The sequence below is a fragment of the Asterias amurensis genome, chromosome 8 (genome assembly GCF_032118995.1).
Source record: "Asterias amurensis chromosome 8, ASM3211899v1".
NCBI classification, from domain to species: domain Eukaryota; kingdom Metazoa; phylum Echinodermata; class Asteroidea; order Forcipulatida; family Asteriidae; genus Asterias; species Asterias amurensis.
In genome coordinates this window covers 14,756,155-14,762,905 of record NC_092655.1, presented here as the reverse complement: position 1 = coordinate 14,762,905, position 6,751 = coordinate 14,756,155, and the positions used below count along the sequence as shown (strand labels likewise).

General features: G+C 41.5%; 3 non-coding genes across 3 annotated transcripts; all 3 read left to right on the top strand.

Annotated features, from left to right (window-relative positions):
* Positions 1-19: 19 nt before the first annotated feature.
* Trnac-gca (transfer RNA cysteine (anticodon GCA)) lies at positions 20-91 on the top strand. The gene has a single exon. It is a non-coding gene; the product is annotated as a tRNA-Cys (tRNA).
* An 85-nt stretch (positions 92-176) lies between these two features.
* Positions 177-248, top strand: Trnac-gca (transfer RNA cysteine (anticodon GCA)). The gene has a single exon. It is a non-coding gene; the product is annotated as a tRNA-Cys (tRNA).
* An 82-nt stretch (positions 249-330) lies between these two features.
* Trnac-gca (transfer RNA cysteine (anticodon GCA)) lies at positions 331-402 on the top strand. Its single transcript has one exon. It is a non-coding gene; the product is annotated as a tRNA-Cys (tRNA).
* Positions 403-6,751: the final 6,349 nt, after the last annotated feature.

Sequence of the window (6,751 nt, the reverse complement as noted above, 5' to 3'; positions counted from 1 at the left end):
TTATAGACTTTGCAAGCAAGGGGGTATAGCTCAGTGGTAGAGCATTCGACTGCAGATCGAGAGGTCCCTGTTTCAAATCCGGGTGCCCCCTTAAAATATATACTTTGCTTTTCTGTCTTTAAAACAAACTTAACGTTATGTTCTTTTCCAAATTGATTTATAGACTTTGAAAGCAAGGGGGTATAGCTCAGTGGTAGAGCATTCGACTGCAGATCGAGAGGTCCCTGGTTCAAATCCGGGTTCCCCCTAAAATAACATTTTGCTTTCTTATCTTTACAAGAAAATCAAAAGTGATGTTCTTTTCCAAATGATCTTAGACTATGTAATCAAGGGGGCATAGCTCAGTGGTAGAGCATTCGACTGCAGATCGAGAGGTCCCTGGTTCAAATCCGGGTGCCCCCTAAAATAAAATTTTGTTAATTTTTGAGTCAGCACACAAGAGACAGAAAATAAATGAATGGGTGCGTTCGATAGCTTCCCCGGGTCGACCCCAGTCTGCCCCGGTACGTTCCAATAGCTTTGACGTCACTCCAGGGGCTCACCCGGGTCGTCCCTAAGTGTCCAGCTTGTGGAACGGGTCACTTGGGGCTGGCCCGAGGTGCATGACGTTACCACAAGGGGGCGAGTGATCGTTCTACCTCCATGGTTCGATTAGCTCCTGTCGGGGGCACCGCGGGGTCGACCCGGGGATGCTAATCGAACGCACCCACTGAGACAACTCAATTTTCGGTATGAAGATGCTAGATTTGAGATTTATAACAACCACACGTCCGTTTCTGATGGTCAATCTTCAACCTAACATTCTTCAGGTCTTCTATTCTAGTTCTCACGAGTATCAGCAAGCATCCTTTAGATGATACTGACCTCTTTCCTCAACCACCAGGGTGGACTTTCACTTCATCCGATTCTCACATCGGTTCACCCACAGCCCCGACCTCTCCCACATGGCTATAATATGGGCGTTTGACCTACGCACACGTATGGGATTACTCACGATACCATCAACGAACCTCTCATTAAAGGCAGTGGACACTATTGGTAATTGTCAAAGACTAACCTTCACAGTTGGTGTTTTTCAACATATGCATAAAATAACAAAACTGTGAAAATTTGAGCTCAATCGGCCATCGAACTAGCGAGATATTTAATGAAAGAAAAAAACACCCCTGTCACACGAAGTTTCGAGACCTCAAGTTCTAAATCTGAGGTCTCGAAATCAAATTCGTGGAAAACTATGGCACTTCAGAGGGAGCCGTTTCTCACAACCTCAACATCAACCTCTCCCCATTACTCGTCACCAAGAAAGGTTTGATGCTTATAATTATTTTCAGTAATTACCAATAGTGTCCACTGCCTTACAATGACGACATTTCGTGACGACATTTCCCGAATTTCTATTACCTAACTCCATGGTCCGCATTATTACGTTCATGCGTTTAGTCGTCTGGCATGTATACGAACAATTATGCAACTCAACAGTGAACATTAGCTTCGGTATCACCAAGGGGCGGATGCCATTTTCATTCTGCGAAGGGCACATCCATTGAAAAATCTTAAAGCCAAGGGAGGCTTTTTGAAAGGGAACCCGAAGGCAAAGACCAGGGGCAAAAGGAGACCATAACCTTCGTGGCCTTCGTGTAAATCCATGCAAAACTTAATAGGAGATGGTTTACCAATGTTAATGTTTCAGTATTAATTTACTCTTTGATAATTTCGAGTTGATAAAAGATTTGGTAACGGTATAAAACTATTCGCAAGGTGAGTTTTGAGGTGTTTTACGCAATGCAGACTACCTCCATCCAATGTTAGTGTTAAGGTTGTACACACGCACCCCTGCACCGCTCATGGACAGGTAGTCCCTTTAGACTTGACTCAAGTCCCAATTTCGTGCCAATCTCAGAAAACTATTGTTTTGTGATGTTCTGCATTCCCCGACCTGTTCCGCACGCCATTCTCGATACCACAATAGCTACATTTTGACTACGGCGGTTATGCTTAGGGACCTCCCGCACGGGAACGGGACTTGAATCAAGTCTAGTGGTTCCTCGGCTTTACGTCCTGTCTTGTGGACTCTACCGGTGTCGCATGCCATTATGTCCTCGATGCAATAAGCCACTGCGGAATGTCAGTCGCGCATGTCTGTTACATGCTGACAACGGACTCTGTCTATCTCCCGTAACCTTTTGACAATACCCGTATTGTCAAAAGGTCACGGGAGATAGACAGAGTCCGTTGTCAGCAATGATAGACATGCGCAGCTCGAACTCCGAAGTGGCTTATACTATCCGGAGGACATTATTGCATATGCATTAATGTCCGCCGGACGGTTTTGCACATGCAATCGTGTCCGCCCGGACGCTGCTGCATAATGCAATTGTGTCCGCCCCGTGCAAAACCGTCCTTGCAGTAACTTAAACGCCCTTGGTCGACTGAACACGTTTGCCCTTTTTTTTTTACAAGCTAAGTGCATGTCATGAATGACATGGGAAATGTTCGGCCGTTGGGTATTCACTGCAATCTTAAAATACGTGAATATTCATATGCTGCATATACGTAGGTTCAGTGCATGCACGCTCGCTTACGCGCGCACATACATGTACATACTTTCATGTACATGTCCACTGGACGGCTTTTGCATAGCCCCGGACACGATTACATATGCAAGTGTCCGGAGTGGACAGTCTTGCATGGCGGACACAATTGCATCTGACACCGGCGAGTGTTCGAGTAGAAGTTGTCTGGCTATTAAAGCCTAAATAACCCCCATCTGCACCAATTGAGAATTATTTTGTTTTCTTCGAAATCGATTAAAAAAAGGGAATCATCAGAAATTTTTTGAGGATGGCAATTCTTTAGTGCAGAAAATTTGCGTATCGGTATTTACAAGGCGAGTTTTGAGGTAGTGTTTCGCATATATACAGAAGCCTAAAATACACCCCAATCTGCCCGCGGATAAAGCCCCGGCCTCAAATTCCTCAGCCATATCAGCAATGTAACTCAATGTTCCACATGATTAAGAACTGTTATTGACAATTATTATTAATATAGAAATTCATATTTGATTCTATGAGTGACAGTATCCGGCAAGTCATAGTGACTTCTTGTGCTGTCATGGTTGTTACATTACGAACAAAGTGACTCGACCTAAACAGGTTACGGCGGAGACTCAATGAACCATCCACATCAGAGGTATCAGGGACCCAGTGGCGTACCTGGACGGAGCGCGTGCCCCCCCCCGACCCTCCCAAACCGATTGATGTGTGCTCCTGGTGCCCCTATTTGAAATCTTGTGGACTTTTGGGACCAGATTAAAATGTAACAGTTTATAACCTCTTATATCGTTGCGGTACCCGCTGCCAAAACATAGGATTCGAACTGCCTCTAGCTACCGGGCAACCTCGGTAGTCTAGTTGGTAAGACACTGCTCTAGAATTGCAAGGGTCGTGGGTTCGAATCCCACCCGAGTAACATGCCTGTGATATTTTTTTCACAGGACTCGGGAAAGTACTGAGTATACAGTGCTAACACACATCTGTGTATGGGTAAAAAAAACAAAATTAATAGTTTATAACCTTTAATGAAAATGTCGATGTTTTTAAAACTGTTTCAGTCTATTTGTAGCAGACAGTAGTGTTTGTATCACGTCAGATCATCTTATAAAAGTATGGAAACTACAATAAAGCGCTGAAAAAGGTCTTGTTTTAAGAGAAATGCAAACGGAAGCTTAAGTTTGAACTGGATAGAAATGTGCCCCTCGAAAAAAATGGTGCACCCCCCTTGTTTCTGCCCCCTAAAATGTTCTAGTTTCGGCACTATTTATAGGCCTGAGAAATGCCAAATGCCACGTGCGTGTTCTCTGACATCTCGGTGCGTCAAGTTCTTCCTCAACCTGTGCTTTTGGCATTCAATGTTGACAATTAGCTTGCATATTATGATCGATTTCCCAGCTGTGATTGAAATGCATCTGATTTGAAAGAGTTGAGGTTTATACTGACGTAAACTTTTCTTAAAGATGACGTTGTATTTTCTTTCTGGTGATGTTTTTAGGCCCTTTTTTAACGAACTCTCCATTGCATCAAATGCCATGCATTTAGACCTTAGATGGCCCAATAAATTGCTGACTAAATTCAGAAGCACCAATAATGAGAGAGAGATGCCATTTTGCGACTCTTCGCCTAATGATCAGGTCGAAGGTTAAAGTTCAACGCGCCGAAATATTGTCTAGGCTTATACCAAAACAATAGTTGAAAAAAGGGGGAATCCATGTCTTTGGAAGAGAAACACCTGATTCTTTTCGTAGCGGCTTTGAAGAAACAATAACTGAAGATAATTATCGTTATATTAATTGAAAATGATGCAATGACAAAAACAGATATGATAATAATACGGACATTTATATTGCGCAGTGACCTATATAAATATATTGTACTGCGCAATACAAGGAATACCAAAACATTCAGAGAAAAAAATGAAAAAACAAATACACAAACAGAGCAAGAATGAATTAAATGAGTGAGGAAATGGGTTTTTAACGTAGATTTAAATACACCAAGTGAAGAAGACTTTCTTATGCATGCAAGGAGGGAGATTGTGCCAAAGATTTGGAGCGGCGTACACAAATGCCCGATCACCTAAGGTAGCCCTTGATTTCCTAGATGGGTAAGACAACAATGTGTGGTGCAATGATATTACGATTTAATGAGGTTGTTCAGTAATTATCTAGTTTGATTTTAATTAAATTTCTCGTGATATTTGTTTCAAACCAACCCTATAGGCATTCTGCTAAAATAGCCAGCTACACTATAGATGCATCCCACAAATTGAACGATGATGACAGTCTTCACAGAAAAGATTAAAGGCAGTGGACACTATTGGTAATTACTCAAAATAATAATTATCAGCATAAAACCTCACTTGGTAACGAGTAATGGGGAGAGGTTGGTAGTATAAAACATTTTGAGAAACGGCTCCCTCTGAAGTGACGTAGTTTTCGAGAAAGAAGTAATTTTCCACGAATTTGATTTCGAGACCTCAAGTTTAGAACTTGAGGTCTCGAAATCAAGCATCTGAACGCACACAACTTCGTGTGACAAGGGTGTTTTTTCTTTCATTATTATCTCGCAACTTTGACGACCAATTGAGCTTAAATTTTCACAGGTTTGTCATTTCATGCATATGTTGAGATACATCACGGAGGAATCTAATTTAATCTAATTTATTCCTCCATGGATACACCAAGTGAGAAGACTGGTCTTTGACAATTACCAATAGTTTCCACTGTCTTTAAGTATTGAGACACGCAACTGCTCAACTGAAACAACACTAGAAACTATAGATGCACCTCAAGCATTCCAATAGAAATACGGCAGCATTCTGAACATGGCATTAAATTACCATGATCATATCAAGACGTATAAACAGCACTGGTATTCAACTGGTATGTATTACGTTTTTCACTGTCTGTAAAGCTTTTTGAGGTTTACCATATGGGAATTAAATAAACAATAACCGTTGACACGACAACATCAAATTGTAGAAGTGCTTACGCATAACGAATGCGTATATGTCTTCGGAGAGATTCTTACAATCACAAAAAGTTTTTGACATTTCTATTCGCGGTATTTTTCTCAATTGAACCCCGTCCTCGTACACCATCATCAACGGCAAGAGCAACGACAAGGGAAGATCAAGAGCACGATCAAGAGCAGAAATAACAGCAGAACAACGAAAACAACGACAACAGCAATGGGGGAGAGTAACAACAGCAGCAGAACAACAACAGCAGCAGCAACAGTATTTAAAGACACTGGACACTATTGGTAATTGTCAAAGACCAGTCTAATCTCTTGCTGTATCTCAACATATGCATTAAATAACAATTCTGTGAAAACTTGAGCTCAATCGGTCATCGAAGTTGCGAGATAATAATGAAAGAAAAAACACCATTCTCACACGAAGTTGTGCGCTTTCAGGTCTCGAAATCAATTTCGTGGAAAATTACTTCTTTCTCGAAAACTACGTTACTTCAGAAGGAGCCGTTTCTCACAATGTCTTATACAATTAACCTCTCCCCATTATTCGTTACCAAGTAAGGTTTTACGCTAATAATTATTTTGAGTAATTACCAATAGTGTCCACTGCCTCAGTTACAACATCAACAACCAAAAAATAATAACTGGGAAAGAAGTTTATAACCCGTTGAGTTGGGAGATTCTTTGGAATCTTTTGACATTTTCTTTCAATTAATCTTTGGCCAAAATGGCTCACAGTCCTAGAGTGTACATTGTCACTCACAATACAAGCTTCAAATAGTCAATAACACATCTCACATACATATACCAAATAATACTCCTGTGGTAGATTCGATATTACACTTCGTCGTCATAAAAATAAGTCCAAGAAACTCCAACGTACACCCTCATGCAAACTGGTGAATATAGCCCGTCCCATCGTTTCTCCATCTGGGTGACTGAGTTCTCTTGGATTAGTGTAGAAACTAGGCCAGTGATATCTCGGGATTCGCCGGCCAGTCACCTTGATACTACATTTTACATCTCGGTCAATGTGAATCACTGGTATTCAAGTTAGTTACTGTTTCAACATTCAACCATCTCCAGGGGTCACTGGCTTGGTGTATTAATTGGGGAAAGAGGTTGTCGAACAGGATGGTAGTACAGTGTACATTCAAGTGCAGACATATACACCAGCGAGTGCTTTCTGAATTCATTACACTATAACACAGCTGATGTGA